This window comes from Myodes glareolus, chromosome X (genome assembly GCF_982192425.1).
Source record: "Myodes glareolus chromosome X, mMyoGla1.1, whole genome shotgun sequence".
Classification (NCBI taxonomy): Eukaryota; Metazoa; Chordata; class Mammalia; order Rodentia; family Cricetidae; genus Myodes; species Myodes glareolus.
The window spans coordinates 42,358,652-42,377,284 of record NC_142053.1 but is presented as its reverse complement, the minus strand read 5'-3'; positions in this window follow the sequence as shown (position 1 = coordinate 42,377,284).

Sequence of the window (18,633 nt, the reverse complement as noted above, 5' to 3'; positions counted from 1 at the left end):
AATATTTTAAACAACATTCTAATTTATCAGACACAAACATAGAGGGGGAGAGAGGGAGGAAAGCAGGAAGAGAGAGAGAGAGAGAGAGAGAGAGAGAGAGAGAGAGAGAGAGAGAGAGAGAGAGATCTTTGTTTTACGAAGCAGACTGGCTCTGTAAACCTCCAACTGAAAATTATCAATGAGATAATGCAAAAAGGACCAGGTATAGAGCCTGATGCACACTAATGGCTAATAACTTCATATACCTCATTGAGACCATGAAAATTGTATCTTCTCTGTCAGTACCATTCAGAATGATATGGTTTTCTTTACTACACCACCTCCACAACGACCCTGTATCTTTTGATATATTAAAAAGCCAGTTTTACTAGTCTGTTTTCACATTTGACTTTACAGATAAGAAAAACTGCCTCAAAGAGGGAATCAACTACTGGTCCAAGGTCATATAACTATCTAGTGCTTTTCTTTCCATCCATGAGATATTTTCAAGATAATGTGCTAGAGTCTGAACATACAATGACAGAAAAAAAAATGGTGTAACTTTTGCCGTTAGCAAACTTACAATCTGAGATGGTATAACAAAATGTCAAACATATATGCAAAGAAACAATATCAAATTTTTGGCAGCTGTTGTGAAGAAGGGATATGTGAAACTATCTACCTCCAATGGACAGATGCGTCAATGAGGCTTGCCTCAAGATACTGCATTTAACACAAAACTCAGGTCCAAATGGATAAAAGACATCAACATTAATCCGACCACTTTGAACCTGATAGAAGAGAAAGTGGGAAGTAGTCTACAAGATATAGGCACAGGAGATCACTTCCTAAGCAGAACCCCAGGAGCACAGACAATAAGAGAAACAATAAATAAATGGGACCTACTGAAGCTGAGAAGCTTCTGTAAAGCAAAGGACACTGTCAGTAAGACAAAAAGGCTACCTTCTGACTGAGAAAAGATCTTCACAAACCCTGCAACAGATAAAGGTCTGATTTCCAAAATATACAAAGAACTCAAGAAACTAGACACTAAAACTCTAATTAACCCAATTAAAAAATGGTGTACTGAACTGAACAGAGAATTCACAACAGATGAACTTCGAATGGCTAAAAAGCACTTAAGGTCATGCTCAACCTCCTTAGCGATCAGGGAAATGCAAATCAAAACCACTTTGAGATACCATCTTACACCTGTCAGAATAGCTAAAGTCAAAAACACCAATGATAGCCTATGCTGGAGAGGATGTGGAATGAGGGGAACACTCATCCATTGTTGGTGGGAATGCAAACTCGTGCAGCCACTGTGGAAATCAGTGTGGCGGTTTCTCGGGAAACTTAGAGTCAACCTCCCTCAGGAACCAGCAATTCCACTCTTGGTAATATACCCTAGAGATTCCCTAACATACTACAAAAGCATTTGTTCTACTATGTTCATAGCAGCACTATTTGTAATAGCCAGAACCTGGAAACAGCCTAGGTGCCCCTCAATAGAAGAATGGTTAAAAAAGGTGTGGAACATATACACATTAGAGTTTTACTCAGCGGTAAAAAATAATGACATCTTGAATTTTGCATGCAAATGAATGGAAATAGAAAACGCTTTACTGAGTGAGCTAAGCCAGACCCAAAAAGAGGAACATGGTATGTATTCACTCATAAGTGGATTCTAACCATAATTAAAGGTCTTTGAGCCTAATATTCGTGATCCTAGAGAAGCTAAATAAGAAGATGAACCTGATGAAAATTATTTAGCTATCTGCCAGGAGGTAGGAAATAGACAAGAGTCCCAGGTAACCTCGGGTGCATGGGGGGGTGGGAGGGTTGTCAGAAAGGGAGAGGGTTAGAGAGAAGGGAGTAGGGGAGGATTGGGGAAAGATCGGGGGACTGGGATGGGGGAGGGAGGAAGGATGGATATGGGATCAGGCAAGTATATACCTCAACTAAGGGAATCATTTTAGGGTTTACAGGAGACTTGATTATAAAGGGGATCCCCGGTCCAAGGAGAGATCCCCAGATGGTTCTCTGGACAGAGGAGAGGGTGCCTGAACCGGCCTTGGCCCACAACCATACTGATGAATATTTTGCATGTCACCATAGAACCCTTATCTGGCGATGGATGGAGATGGAGGCGGAGAACCACGTTGGAACACTGGACCTAGCTCCCTAGGTCCAAATAAGAGGCAGAAGGAAAGAGAACGTGAGCAAAGAAGGCAAGGGCAGAGGAAACCTTCATCCGACGTTGGATGGCGATACAGATGGAGACCCATATTGGAACACCGAACTGAGCACTCCACGGTCCAAATGAGGAACAGAAAGATGAAGAAAATAAAAACGTAATCAGGACTGCGAGGGATGCGAGCACCCACTGATACAAGGGAACTGATATAATGAGAGTTCACCAAGGCCTGTTGGACTGGGACTGAACGAGGTCGTGATCCAACCAGATTCTCTGAATGTGGCTGGCCCGGAGCCTTTTTGAAAAGCCATTGACAATGACACTGGGACTTCCTTCCTCTGCATATACTGGATTTTGGGGATCCAGTCTGTTTGGATACTCACCTTCCTGGACCTGGAGGGAGGGGGGAGGAACTTGAACTTCCCACAGGGCAGGAAACCCTGACTGCTCTAGGGGATGGAGAGGGAGGAGGAGAGGGAGTGGGGGGAGTGGGAGGGTGTTGGGAGGAGGGGCTGAAATGGAAACTTTTATAATTTAATAAAAAAAATAAGATACTGCATTTAAGATTAGAAGGACACTGTGATGATATAAAGAAGAAATATACTCTATAGACTCAGGCTTTGCAAACCTTGTTTCCTAGTTGGTGATGCAGTTTGTGGAGATTTAGAAGGTGAAGCCTTGCTAAAAGAATTATGTCACTGTAGGTGGGCCTAGAGAGTTTAAGACTGGTACCATTTCCAGATTTTTCTCTCTGCTTTTGCTTGTGAGTGAGGAGATAAACTGTTAGTTTCCTTTTCTGCAAAACATGCCTGCTGTTTGCTGTCATGCTTACCCACCTTAATGGACTATTACTCATATGTACCCACAAACCAAAATAAACTTCTATGTGTCAATTTTGCTCATTTTGTTTTATTATATCACTAGAAGAGTACCTAATATAGTCACATTAGTTGTAAGTAAAAATAATGGTTAAGTGTGCTACAGAATAATTTTTTTCATATATTATTTGTATATTCCTTGTGAGGATATAACCAGAGATGAAATACACAAGCACACACACACACAAACACACACACACACACACACACACACACACACACACGGAGAGAGAAAGAAGACAGAGGGAGAGAGAGAGAGAGAGAGAGAGAGAGAGAGAGAGAGAGAGAGAGAGAGGAAGAATATGAGCTAATGTGACTCTGGAACAGAGAAAATGAAAGGAATCTGGGTACAAAGATGACATTGGAAATAAAGGCATGAGGCAGCCCACAGAGGATATAGGGATTACAGTAAGAGGATTTATTACCACTAAATAAATGTTCCAGAAACTGGAAACAACTTGATTTCCCTCATATAAATAATGGATAAGGAAAATGTGGTATATTTACACAATGGAGTATTACTCAGCTGTTAAAACAATAATATAAAATTTGCAGGCAAATGAATGGAAATAAAGAAATCATATGGAGTGAGGTAACCCAGATCCCAAAAGATAAAGTATGCAGCTGCTTATATCTGAATATTTGGTGTTAAGTAAATGTAACCAAGCTACAATCTGTAGACCCAAAGAGGTTAAGTATAGAGGAAGAGATGTGGGAGCATGTGAGTCTCCCTAGGAGGAGGAAAAAGAATTGATTTTATGGGTGGACTGGGGAAAGGAGGAGGGGAAAGTGAGAATCAGATGGGGAGAGGAATGAAAAATGGATTAAGGGAGGGAATATGGAAAGAGTCATTTAGAAGTGAGGGATGTTGAAGAATGTTATGAAAATCCAGAAACAATGCAAAGACCTAAAATATATGATGACTGTCCTAATGAAGTCTCCAAATAATGGGAGGTATATAGTGATGTGGGATTTCCCTCTGTATGCTGTGAATACCATTGGTTAATAAAGAAACTGTCTTAGCCTGTGAAAGGGCAAAAGAGTGGAGCTAGGTGAGGAAAACTAAACTGAATGCTGGGAGAAGGAAGGCAGAGTTTGGAGAAGCCATGTAGCCCCACCAGAGACAGACACTGGAACTTTACCGGGTAAGCTACAGCCTCATGGTGATAACACAGATTAATAAAAATGGGTTAAATTAATATGTAAGAGTTACTCAATAAGGAGCTAGAACTAATGGGCCAAGCAGTGATTTAATTAATATAGTTTCTGTATGGCTATTTTGGAGTTGAGCAACCAGTAACAAATAAGCGGCCACCTACAATAATATAGTACCTAGTGGCCATCTCTAGTCATCCCCAAAAATCTTCCTGTACTGGGATTGGGTTACATCCATCTGAGTTGGTGTCCAAAGGGGTCTCATGGAAATTCCCAAATAACCGAGACTGTTGCCAAGATAATAGATTGCTCTCCACAAACTTACAGCAAAACCGCCTTGACGAAAGAACATCTAACTCATTGAACACGCAGAGGCCAAACTGGTGCCTACATAGACCCTTAACCCCATGTTCTAGCATCTTTGGTATGGGAAGGTACTCTGCAGGCTATCAAAAGAGAAATGTAAACACCAACCCAGATATAGAATCTTCTCTCTGCAATGCTGTCCTGTCTTCAAAATATGCTTGAGCAATGGTGACTCTTGGGGAGTAACCAACCAGCATATGATTGGACTTAGGGCCCACTCTGTGAGAAAGAACCAATACCTGACACTCCTTGGGGGACAAAGAACCAGAGACTAGATTAACTAAATCCCAGAGACCTAGGGTAAAACTAAATACTATTGGTCTTAAAAAATCTAGTGATAAAATGACTCCTAAAGATAATTCTCTTATACTCATAGATCAGTGCCTTATAGAGCCATAATCAGAGAAGCCACCTCCTGTAGTAGATGGGAACAAATACAGAGACTCATAGCCAGACATTATGCAAAGAAGGAAAGACTTTGGAACTCACAGTTCTATATGGGGTGTGTCCATCAAACTCCTTCCCTCAGAACTCATGGAAATCCATGAAAGAGAAGGTACAAAGAGTAAAAGAGCCAGAGGGGATGGAGGACACCAAGAGAGTGAGGTTCTCTAAATTAGCTGAGCAAAGCTCATGTGAATTCACAGGGACAGCAAAAAGCAGAGGTCCTGCACAGGTCTGTACCAGGTACCCTGTGCACACATTATACTGTTCAATTTAGTATTTTTATGGGATTCTTAAGTGTGTGAATGAATAGGTCTCTGATTCTTGTGCCTTCTCCTGGGCTCTTTCTTTCTTTTGGTTTGCCTTGTCCAACTTCAATTTGATGGTCTTGTTTTATTTTATATTTTATTTCGTTATCTTTTGTTGTTATCTCTTTGAAGCCTGTTCTTTTCTAATGATAGAATAGGTGTTGTCCTGGATGAGAGGAGATGTGGGGAGGAACTGGGAGAAATAGGAGAGGAAACTTTAATCAGTATATATCATATGAGAAAAGAATCTATTTTCAATAAAAAAGAAGAAATAAATTTATTTTTATGCCAATCCCTGAGAAGTTACTCAATGATTTGGATACAAAACTCATATGAAAATCATTGGACTATGATTTGAACCAATGAAACTATGGTTTGATTTTGACAGTTGTCATGACTCTGAAAATGCTGAGTAGGGAACAGACTTGAGGGGTAAAATGAACAAAATAGAATATTGAAATGTAAAAAGGAAATAATCGCATTTTAGGAGTAAATAGAAAAATCAGTTCCTTAATAAAATTGGTTTAACTAGTCAAATAAAATTGAATCCAAGTAATACAGGAAGTTAATTTTTTCCCTTAGATTCAAATCTTCATTTGCCATAGTCTTGATTATATAAATTTCTACAGTAAGCCACTGGTTTTCTGTTATTAATTCCAAGATGTTTGGCCAGAGTCTAAGTCTTTATTTGTTTAGAAAAGAATGGCTAGGTTTGAAAGCTCAGAGAAACTTCTTGGTATATATTCCTGGATGCAAGATGGATCATTGCACCCTATCCCAACACAGGACTTCTGAATCTGAGACCAAACTGATCTGAAATGAAAACAAACTTCTTTTCAGAGATAGCTGAAGAACAAAGATGCCAGCATCTCTGAATGAAGTTAGACTAGCTCAAATATTGTCCATATATAAACATTTCATAATCTTCCTGCCACTGCTTTGGAAGAATTATCCTTGATTGAGGCCTCTTATCATGGAAGAAAACAAAATTCAGTTGAAAAGAAACAGCCTGTGTGAAGTGGACATTGGAGAAAGGAAAGATATAGTGACTATCAGGTATTGAACCCATTTTCAAAGTGTTAATTTATGGTTTAGTACTTCTCTTTTTCACTTTTCTTATAGCAAATTTGTAACAATTAAAATGTCCTTGATTTCCAGGGACATTCATCACTCAGGCATGTTAAATTACCTGAATTTGCAACTTTTATATATTTCTTCCAGCATTTCCAGAGTTTTATTGATGGTAATGTCAGTAGACAAATTTCTCGCTTACAAATCAGAAATTCACAGTAAAAAAATGGAACAGTCTGTGGTATTCCTCTGCTTTTCAGATATGTTTTTAAAAAATCACTTAGGTATTTTCCTAGTGATTTTTTTTAAAGTTTATTAATTTATAAAAGTTTCCATTTCCGCCCCTCCTCCCAACACCCTCCCACTCCCCCCACTCCCTCTCCATCCCTAAGAGCAGTCAGGGTTTCCTGCCCTGTGGGAAGTTCAAGTTCCTCCCCCCTCCCTCCAGGTCCAGGAAGGTGAGTATCCGTACAGACTGGATCCCAAAAATCCAGTATATGCAGAGGAAACAAGTCCCAGTGTCATTGTCAATGGCTTTTCAGAAAGACCCCGTGCCAGCCACATTCAGAGAATCCGGCCACATTCAGAGAATCTGGTTGGATCGCATCCTCGTTCAGTCCCAGTCCAACTGGCCTTGGTGAACTCTCATTAGATCAGTCCCCTTGTATCAGTGGGTGAACTCACTCCTCATGGTCCTGCCTTTCTTGTTCATGTTCTCCCTCCTTCTGCTCCTCATTTAGACCTTGGGGGCTCAGTCCAGTGCTCCAATGTGGGTCTCTGTCTCAATCTCCATCCATCAATGGGTGAAGGTTCCCTCTGGTCTTGCCTTCTTTGCTCACGTTCTCATTGCTTAAAGGAAGAATAAACCAAAAGGCACACCCTCTGATTGACATTTTTTCTATAAATTTACATTTGTTTTCTTTGTCTTTGCTATTTCTATCTCCATATTTATACACATGCACACACAAAATTGTATTGTTCTTGTAATTTACAAAACTTTGCACAAATACTTCTGTAAAAAATGCAGGATTATATAGGATTAATGACCATATATTTGTGTTTAGTCATTAACATACAAATTTAATGTTATAATATTAAAACACATGACAATACTTTTTTCAAACTGGTAAACTTACTTTGTAATTTATTCTTCCTTTCCTATTAATTTGAAAAATTCTATATAAATTTTATTTTTGTTAAACTAGACTTTCCTTGGATACATTGATCCTAGTTTATCTATTTATATAGCAAAATTTATTAGTTGGGATTTATTTCAAATAGCCCTTCTGTTTGTCAAATATAACAAAAACAATTTTCTGTTTATGTTAGTTTATTGTCAAATTGTTTTATTAATAATCTAGAATATTCACTTTGCTATATCCAGAGTCAGTATTTCTGTTTTCTACTTCTTTGTCCTCTTTTATTAATGTACATAAAATGAAATTGGATCTTGTTATTGAGTCATTTGACCAGCTTCAATAAATATTAGAAATAAATAATAGTAATATCTCAAGTCAACCAACTAATCCTAATGAAAAGATAAGTATTTTTGCAATCATGTTACTAATTTAGTTTTAAAGTGGATGGATATCAGTGTCAAAGGCAAAGCATCCTACCAATTTTTGATCACTTATCCTTTGACAAATAATGTGTTTAAACACTATAGACACAGAGTTGAATAAGGCCTGGGTTATAATTGAAGAATATATATATATATATATATATAATTGAAGAACATATATATATGAAGAATATATATATATATATCAGAAAAGGTCAAAGATATGAATCTGTGTGTGTTTGTGTGTGTAATTGTGTAAAGTATGTATTAAACAATCCTATGAAGAATTGATGCATAACATTCACTAGTGATCTTGACATTTTGAAAAACTGGCCAGTGAGAAGAAAATGGTAAAATACATCAAAATTCTCTGTCCTAGATCCTGCTTACATATGTTAGACAAGCATGTCTGTGGTTAAGGCACCTGTTAACAAAGGTTATTTGTACAAAGTTGGTCTTAGACCAGTGCCAGTAAGGGTTAGCATGTAGCTGTTGGGATATAATTTGATGGTATAGTGCTTGCAGGTTCTAATGCCAATACTGAAAAATAGTAGGACCATTTCTTTCACAATTTATAATGTACCAAATCAATGTCAATTGATAGAAATATTATTTTTCATTTTGTACATGAAGGTTGTGTTTTTCTCCTACAGTGGGATATCTATAGAAACAACCTTATTTTAAGAAAATATTCTTATTCTGCTTTCGAACTCTCACTACCACCAATAGATTATACAAATAGTTTTTTTCTGAAGGAGCCAGGAGGTTGTGTTAGATTACATTTTCTCAGATTTTGAAATCTGAATTCACAGAATTGTCTTTTGGAAACTGTCTCTGCTCTTACAGCTCAGCGAATGAAATAACAGACCAATGAATGGTGTGATTTTCTTTTACTATATGATTTGAAGTGTTGAGCACCAAATGTTCATAGAAAAATGAAAGATTTTCTGTAACATGTACGCCAAAATCAAATTTCCAGTGTCATTTTCTTCATAACATGATCCTTTCCATTGTTTTTATAGAGTTTATTGATCAAAATATTTTAATTTGTAATGCAATTATCTTGTTCCTTAAAACACAAAATAAACCTATAGAAACCCATGATTGAGTTTAATGAGACATTTTCTTATTATATCATAAAAATTCTTCCAAACTCTTTATAGTATAAAGATTATGGAAAGAATTAAAAGTATTTAACTTATTTTGTTTTGGGAAATTATAACATAATTACATAATATTTCCCTTAGTCTTTACATTTAAAACAAAATATGTATCTTTAATGGTGAAACCTCTTGTCTCTAGTTGATACCATAAGATATCTACAACTGGTAATGAAGACAAAGCACACATAAAATTCCATTATTGCAAAATGCATTTTATGTAAATAAACTATTTAAGAGTCTTATGTTATATTTTATTTATGGAGGCATTGGATAGAATAATAAATGGAGAACCAATACTAACTGTCGTTTTTGAGAAGCTCTTCTCACGACCTGAAGCATACCCAGACCACCCTTCTGTCAATTGAGCTTAGTGCTTTCCCTTGGTAAGGTTTAAATGTGTTTTAATATGCTTTATGAATGATTAATTCAGACACTTTCCCTCTTCTATTTATGAGTACTTGACATGATCTAATACATGCTATAAAGGATCAGAGAGATAGTGGGGTCAAGTGATCATACTACAGTTAATGGATTCCCTCCAGGGAAAATCAGACATAAAATCAGTCAACACTCAGGAAGAAACATGATAGCAACTCCAGGAACTAAAGTGTAGTGATAATTTTAGTTCTTTTTTCTATCATGTGGGTTCCAGGCTTGAACGCCAGTTATTAGGCTTCATAGCAGATGCTTTCAACAGCTGAGTATCTTCACAGCTGGAAGACATTTACTTTGAATTGAAACCAAAAAAGAATAGAGATTAATTTAAACATGCAGTTGATAAGCAATGAACATTTTTGCTAACCAGGCTACTTCACCATTTCAACACATGTTAGCTATTTCTTTATTTTAAAAACAATCTAAAGAACGATATTCCTATGAAGGTTCAAGAAGCATACATAACACCGAAAAGACTGGATCAGAAAAAAAACATCCCCTTGCCATATAATGATCAAAACACAAAACAGTCAGATTAAAGAAAGAATATTAAGAGCTGCAAAGGAAAAAGGTCAAGTAACTTATAAAAGTAAACCTATCAGGCTTACACCGGACTTCTCTATGGAAACCATGAAAGCCAGAAGACCCTGGATAGAGGTGCTGCAGAAACTAAAGACCGTAGATGCAAACCCAGACTACTATACCCAGCCAAGCTATTGTTCACTATCAACGGAGAAAACAAAATATTCCAGGATAAAAATAAATTTAAACAATTCGTAGCCACAAATCCAGCTTTACAGAAAGTAATAGGAGGAAAATCGCAACCCAAGGAATCCAACATTGCCATCACTGCCTCCAAAAACCAAGACATCTAGCGACCCTTCACAACCACAACTCAAAGAAGAGAAACACACAAACTCTACTACACACACACACACACACACACACACACACACAAAATAATAACCGGAATCAACAACCACTGGTCATTAATATCACTTAATGTTAATGGACTCAACTCACCTCTAAAAAGGCACAGACTAAGAGATTGGATACGAAAACAAGATCCAACATTCTGCTGTTTACAAGAAACACACCTCAACCACAAAGATAGACATCTACTCAGAGTAAAGGGTTGGGAAAAGGTTTTCCAAGCAAACGGATCTAAGAAACAAGCGGGCGTGGCCATTCTAATATCTAACAAAATTGACTTCAAACTAAAATCAATCAGAAGAGATGGAGATGGACATTTCATACTCATAACAGGAACAATTCATCAGGAGGAAGTCTCGATCCTGAATATCTATGCCCCTAGTATAAAAGCACCCACTTATGTAAAAGAAAAACTTTTAGAATTCAAGGCAGTCATCAAACCACACACACTAATAGGAGGAGACTTCAACAAACCTCTCTCACCAACGGACAGGTCAATCAAACAGAAACTCAACAGAGAAATAAGAGAACTACTAGAGGTAATGAATCAAATGGACTTAACAGATATCTATAGAACATTCCACCCAAAAAGGAAAGAATATACCTTCTTTTCTGCAGCTCATGGAACCTTCTCGAAAACTGACCACATACTCGGTAACAAAGCAAACTTCCACAGATACAAAAAAATATTAGTAACCACCTGTGTCTTGTCGGATCACCACAGAATAAAGTTAGAATTCAATAACAATTCAAACACCAGAAAGCCTACAAACGCGTGGAAGTTGAACAGTCAACTACTGAATCATCCCTGGGTCAAGGAAGAAATAAAGAAAGAAATTAAAGTCTTCCTTGAATTTAATGAAAATAAAGACACAACATACTCAAACCTATGGGACACTATGAAAGCAGTGCTAAGAGGAAAGTTCATAGCACTAAGTGCCCAATTAAAGAGAACGGAGAAAGCACATATTGGAGACTTAACAGCACACCTGAAAGCTCTGGAAAAAAAAGAAGCAGACTCTCCCAGGAGGAGTAGAAGACTGGAAATAATCAAACTGAGGGCTGAAATCAACAAAATAGAATCACAGAAAACAATCCAAAAAAATCAATGAAACAAAAAGTTGGTTCTTGGAGAAAATCAACAAGATTGACAAACACCTAGCCAAAGGAATCAAACGGTAGAGAGAGAACACTCAAATTAATAAGATCAGAAATGAAAAGGGGGACATAACCACAGACACAGAGGAAATTCAGAGAATCATTAGATCTTACTACAAAAGTTTATATGCCACAAAGTTGGAAAATGTAAAAGAAATGGATTGGTTTTTAGATAAATACCATTTACCAAAGTTAAATCAAGACCAGGTGAACAATCTAAATAGACCTGTTAGTCGCGAAGAATTAGAAGCTGTTATCAAAAACCTCCCGAACAAAAAAAGCCCAGGGCTAGATGGTTTCAATGCAGAATTCTACCAGACCTTTCAAGAAGAGCTGATACCTATACTCCTTAAGGTATTTCACAATATAGAAACAGAAGAGTCATTGCCAAACTCTTTTTATGAAGCTACAGTTACCCTGATACCAAAACCACAAAAAGAAACAACCAAGAAAGAGAATTGCAGGCCAATCCCACTCATGAACATTGACACAAAAATTCTCAACAAAATCCTGGCAAACCGAATGCAAGAACACATTAGAAAAATTATCCAAAATCTATCAATGTAATCCATCATATAAATAAACTGCAAGAAAAAAACCATATGATCATCTCATTAGAAGCTGGAAAAGCATTTGACAAAATCCAACATCCCTTTATGATAAAAGTGTTGAAGAGATTGGGGATACAAGGATCATACCTAAATATAATAAAAGCTATTTATAGCAAGCCGACAGCTAACATCAAACTGAACGGAGAGAAACTCAAAGCCATTCCATTGAAATCAGAAACAAGACAAGGCTGTCCACTTTCCCCATACCTCTTCAATATAGTGCTAGAAGTTCTAGCAATAGCAATACGACAACATAAGGGGATCAAGGGGATACGAAATGGAAAGGAAGAAGTTAAACTCTCATTATTTGTAGACGATATGTTAGTATACATGAGCGACCCCAAAAACTCTACCAAAGAACCCCTACAGCTGATAAACAACTTTAGTAATGTGGCAGGATACAAGATCAACTCCAAAAAATCAGTTGCCCTCCTATACACAAAGGATAAAGAAGCAGAGAGGGAAATCAGAGAAACTTCACCTTTCACGATAGCCACAAATAGCATAAAATATCTTGGGATAACTCTGACCAAGGAAGTGAAGGACCTATTTGACAAGAACTTTAAGTCTTTGAAGAAAGAAATTGAGGAGGATACCAGAAAATGGAAAGATCTCCCTTGCTCTTGGATTGGGAGGATCAACATAGTAAAAATGGCAATTCTACTAAGAGTAATCTATAGATTCAATGCAATCCCCATCAACATCCCATCAAACTTCTTCACAGACCTTGAGAGAATAATAATTAATTTTATATGGAAAAACAAAAAACCCAGGATAGCCAAAACAATCTTATATAGTAAAGGAACTTCTGGAGGCATTACCATCCCTGACTTCAAACTCTGTTGCACAGCTACAGTATTGAAAACAGCTTGGTACTGGCATAAGAACAGAGAAGTCGACCATGGAATCGAATAGAAGACCCAGATATTAACCCACAAACGTATGAACACTTGATTTTCGACAAGGGGGCTATAGGTATGCAATGGAAGAAGGAAAGCATCTTTAACAAATGGTACTGGCATAACTGGATGTCAACCTGTAGAAGAATGAAAGTAGATCCTTATCTATCACCATGCACAAAACTCAAGTCCAAATGGATTAAAGACCTCAACATTAATCTGACCACTTTGAATCAGATAGAAGAGAAAGTGGGAAGTAGTCTACAAGACATAGGCACAGGAGACCACTTCCTAGGTAGAACCCCAGTAGCACAGACAATCAGAGAATCAATGAATAAATGGGACCTCCTGAAACTGAGAAGCTTCTGTAAAGCAAAGGACACAGTCAGTAAGACAAAAAGGCTACCTTCTGACTGGGAGAAGATCTTCACCAACCCGTCATCAGATAAAGGCCTGATCTCCAGAATATTCAAAGAACTCAAGAAACTAGACACTAAAACTCTAATTAACCCAATTAAAAAATGGGGTGCTGATCTGAACAGAGATTTCTCAACAGAAGAACTTTGAATGGCCAAGAGACACTTAAGGTCATGCTCAACATCCTTAGCGATCAGGGAAACGCAAATCAAAACAACTATGAGATACCATTTTACACCAGTCAGATTAGCTAAAGTCAAAACCACCAATGATAGCCTATGCTGGAGAGGATGTGGAGAGAGGGGAACTCTCATCCATTGTTGGTGGGAATGCAAACTTGTGCAGCCACTGTGGAAATCAGTGTGACGGTTTCTCAGGAAACTGGGAGTCAATCTCCCTCAAGACCCAGCAATTCCACTCTTGGGAATATACCCAGGAGAGGCCCTATCATACCACAAAACATTTGTTCAACTATGTTCATAGCAGCACTATTTGTAATAGCCAGAACCTGGAAACAACCTAGGTGCCCCTCAATAGAAGAATGGTTAAAGAAAGTGTGGAACACATACACATTAGAGTTTTATTCAGCGGTAAAAAACAATGACATCTTGAATTTTGCATGCAAATGGATGGAAATAGAAAACGCTTTACTGAGTGAGGTAACCCAGACCCAGAAAGAGGAATATGGTATGTACTCACTCATAAGTGGATTCTATCCATAGTTAAAGGTCTTAGAGTCTTTAATTTGTGATCCTAGAGAAGCTAAATAAGAAGGTGAACCTGAAGAAAATCATGTAGTTATCCTCCTGGAGACTGGAAATAGACAAGAGTGCCAGAACCTTCATCTGGCGATGAATGGAGATAGAGACAGAGACCCACATTGGAACACTGGACTTAACTCCCTAGGTCCAAACGAGAAGCAGAAGGAAAGAGAACGTGAGCAAAGAAGGCAAGACCAGAGGGAACCTTCATCTGATGATGGATGGTGATACAGATGGAGACCCACATTGGAGCACCGGACTAAGCCCCCCAAGGTCCAAATGAGGAGCAGAAGGAGGAAGAACATGAAAAAGGAAATCAGTACTGCGAGGGGTACGATCACCCACTGATACAAGGGGACTGATCTAATGAGAGTTCACCAAGGCCAGTTGGACTGGGACTGAACAAGCATGTGATCCAACCAGATTCTCTGAATGTGACCGGATTCTCTGAATGTGGCTGGCCCGGAGTCTTTCTGAAAAGTCATTGATAATGACACTGGGACTTGTCTCCTCTGCATATACTGGAGTTTTGGGATCCAGTCTGTTCGGATACTCACCTTCCTGGACCTGGAGGGAGGAGGTAGGAACTTGAAATTCCCACATGGCAGGAAACCCTGACTGCTCTTAGGGATGGAGAGGGAGGAGGAGAGGGAGTGGGGGGAGTGGGAGGGTGTTGGGAGGAGGGGCGGAAATGGAAACTTTTATAATTTAATAAACTTTGAAAAAAAAGAAAGAAAAACCTAAGTGTTTTTAACTATGGGTATTTGAGGGGTGTTGTATATGAGTGTAGGGGTCTGAGGAGACCAAAGAGGGGCACTGGTTCTTCATAAGCTGGAGCTTCAGGCAGTTGTGAGCCGCCTGTTGTGGTTGTGCTAGAAATGCATCTCAGGTCCTCTGTAAGATGAATATACATACTGCTGAGCCTTCTCTCTAGGCCAGAGGGGGTTTCTCCAATCACCATGGGAACCATACTTTTAGGGGTTATGTCTACATCAGCCGCATTGTTCTAGTCTTGCCTTGGCCACTGAATTTTGCTTCCTTTATAGGTATTTGTGTGTGTGTGTGTGTGTGTGTGCTACATAGGCAGTTTTACTCTTTTGTAACTTAATAACAGATTTGGTTATTAGTTTTTTAGTAGAATAAATTTTGCCATTAATCCTTTTTTGGAAACACTTTGTAAGTGGACTCCTACTTCCCCACCACACTTGTATATTTCCTGTCCAGCAGAAAGCAGTCAGGATTCTGAGACAAACTTCTACTTTTTTAATCACATCCATGTGCTTCTTTTGTCTGATCAAAGCTGACTAGTTCTTTCTTTTTTACGTTGTGCTATTCCCTAGCCTCTCCTAAACCTCTTTGCTTGGCACACATCTTGGCTTATGCTGCTATGTTCCCAGTAATGGGAATTCTTATATAGTCCTGCACTTTGGAATTCTTTTTCAAATGATTCTAATATTTGTATATGGAAAGAATTCATGTCCTTGCAGATAGAAACAATCATCAAATGACCAATTTTCAAATGCAAATTCTAAATATATGCTTATAAATATCCAATGCATATTCTTATACAAGCAATGATTTGTAGAAGTTCATAATATCTTTATATTTCAGAACAACTCCAAACTAAATGCATTTTTCAATGTCTCATTCTAAGTTTTTAATCTTTTATTGCTATTTAAATGTGAACTGGACAAAGAATCTAAGGATGTATTAAAATTAGGAATTCAGATCAAATATACATTTTAAATATGTAATCATAATAAATTTCATTTCAATAATCAAAATGGTAGATGGCATCTCATTAATTTAAAATATGAATAAAAGAGAATTTTTGGGGTAGGCATCAGAAATCACAAAACTGAAAATATGAGGGAAGCATACAATGCAAATTTCCAATTACCTTGATAGCATAGTATGCCTGTTTTGCAAGAATTAATCATTTCTGTCATCCTTTTTCTGTGCTCTGATATCCATGTGTCATTGACTTTGAAAAGCATTTATTTAGAAGGACTTATACATTTTAGTACACTGTGCTATGTCTTATAAGCTGTTATAAATTGTCAATATAATGCTAAACAATTTTTCACTTCATTTGTAAATAAATCAGTGTGACTGTTTTGGTGTACATGAAAATAGCATAAATAAACCATAATTTATGTGTATATGCAACATTTTTTCTTTAGAGTCCTTTCATGAATAATTTGTCATTTTGTACTAATCAATCCAATGTAAGAGGCAAGACATGCAACACTTTAACAACTCAAATTCAAGAAATCATTTGGGTCAAAGTGTATTTAGTTATTTTAAAACAAAATTCAAAGCCAGTGTTTTCTGACTTGTGTCCTTGTAGTTACTTTTTGAAGTCAGAATTATACAGAGGAACACATTATGAAACATTGTTTTAATCAATAAGTCAGATAAGGAAACACATAAATGTGAGAAATGTAACTAATAGTTAAATGTGCTAATTATGAACCACAGACAAGAAAATTTAAAAGTGGATATTTCCCGGATGTTGTGCTTTGAATAAAAATGTTCTTCTTAGGTTTATGTGCTTAAACACTTGGTCCCCAGTCTTTGTCACTGTTTGTGGAGATTACGGGGCTTTTAGAACTTGGAGACTTGTAGAGGAAAATACAGCACTAGGAGGAGACTTTTAATAGTGCAGAGCTTCTGCTTTGCTGGCTTGGCTTCCTGTAGTGACTAAATGTGATTGACCAACTTTTTTTTCCAGCCAGCTTCGGCCTTGCTTTCCTATCCTTTATGGGCTCCCCTGGAACCACAAACCCAAAGAAGCTCATACTTTGATTGATTATCTTGGATGATAGTATTTTATCATGGTAATCAAATGGTAACAAACCCAACAGGAAAATGAAACATGTTAATTTTCATTTAAATCATTCAACAAAATGCTATTTGAGCAGTATGTGACTAAAGAGAGCTCCTAGACATGATTTTGCCAACCTCTAACAGATTTGCTCGTTTTAATCAAAGGTCATTACGATTTGAGTCAAAAAAGAATGAAACTGGTTAGTAAACCTAATGTAATATAAAACATTACCTGAAGAATTAAAAAAACCTTTATAATAAGATTTACTAAATCCTGTTTTACTTTGTTCTGATGAACAAGTATATACATCTTTACATTTATAAACTCTGTTCTTAAAGGGAAGGTAATCCTTTATGAGTTGAGCAAAAGATCAATGAAAATGTAAAATCTTCACAGTGTCATGTAATAGTTGAATAGGACATTTCTTTTTATTTAATATGTTTATTTTTATTTATTAAAAATTTTCACCTCCTCCCCGCCTCCCTTTTCCCTCTCCCTCCCCACCTCCCCCTCCCTCTCTAGCCTTAAGAACAGTCAGGGTTCCCTGCCCCGTGGGAAGTCCAAGGTAGGACAGTTCTTTATATATTTAGAAAGCTATAATATGTAATAAGAATTAAAATAGTCCTACTTTTATCTAGAGAATAGAATCAAGCTCAGTAAGGAAAAACTACATGAAACAAATTTCATTTCAACATAAAAGGATATTTACTAATCCTTAAAGGTGTTTAAAGCAGAAATAAATTGAATATTGTAGTATTTATGTTTATGCACATGCAGGATGATCATTAGGCAGAAATATATGAAGCTTATCAAAATATTTATTTATGGATTGAGCTAGGAAAATTGATTTAAGATATTTAATTTTTCTCAGAAATTTATTATATTTCATGTGGCTTATTATTTTTATAATTTATCAAATGATTGTATCAGTGTGGTCTCTCAATAATGGTTCCATTCTTAAATACCTATGCCAACTCCTTGATGTACTGAAAATATTTTATTATACAGCCGATTGTCTGAAAAATATTGTAAGTAACCTGCAAAGAATTGACTTGATTGACTACAAATTTACAGGCTCATTTCTCCAGATATTCAAGAGTAGAGCATCACTTAAAATCTAAACTAGGCATCTCTTCTAAAATTTTAATGATCCTACTCTCTGACCTGAAGAGGAAACTGGAAGACTTGAGCTATTGAAGTGGTTCCTGTTTGTTTCTAGTTTTAATAATACATCACTTATTCCTGGTAAATGTTTAATCATTAAAAAGGAAACCAAAAGTAAAATCTTTGAATAGAACTGGGAAAATATTTTTCCTTTTCATCTAATATTCATAGACTTTAAAAGAATCTTTTAGGAAATGATTCAATTGAATATTTAAAAACATAGTGAAACAAACCATTGTAAAGCTAGTATATAGCATTGAAAGTATTTAAAACATTTCATTTTATTATTTTAACTACTTGTAC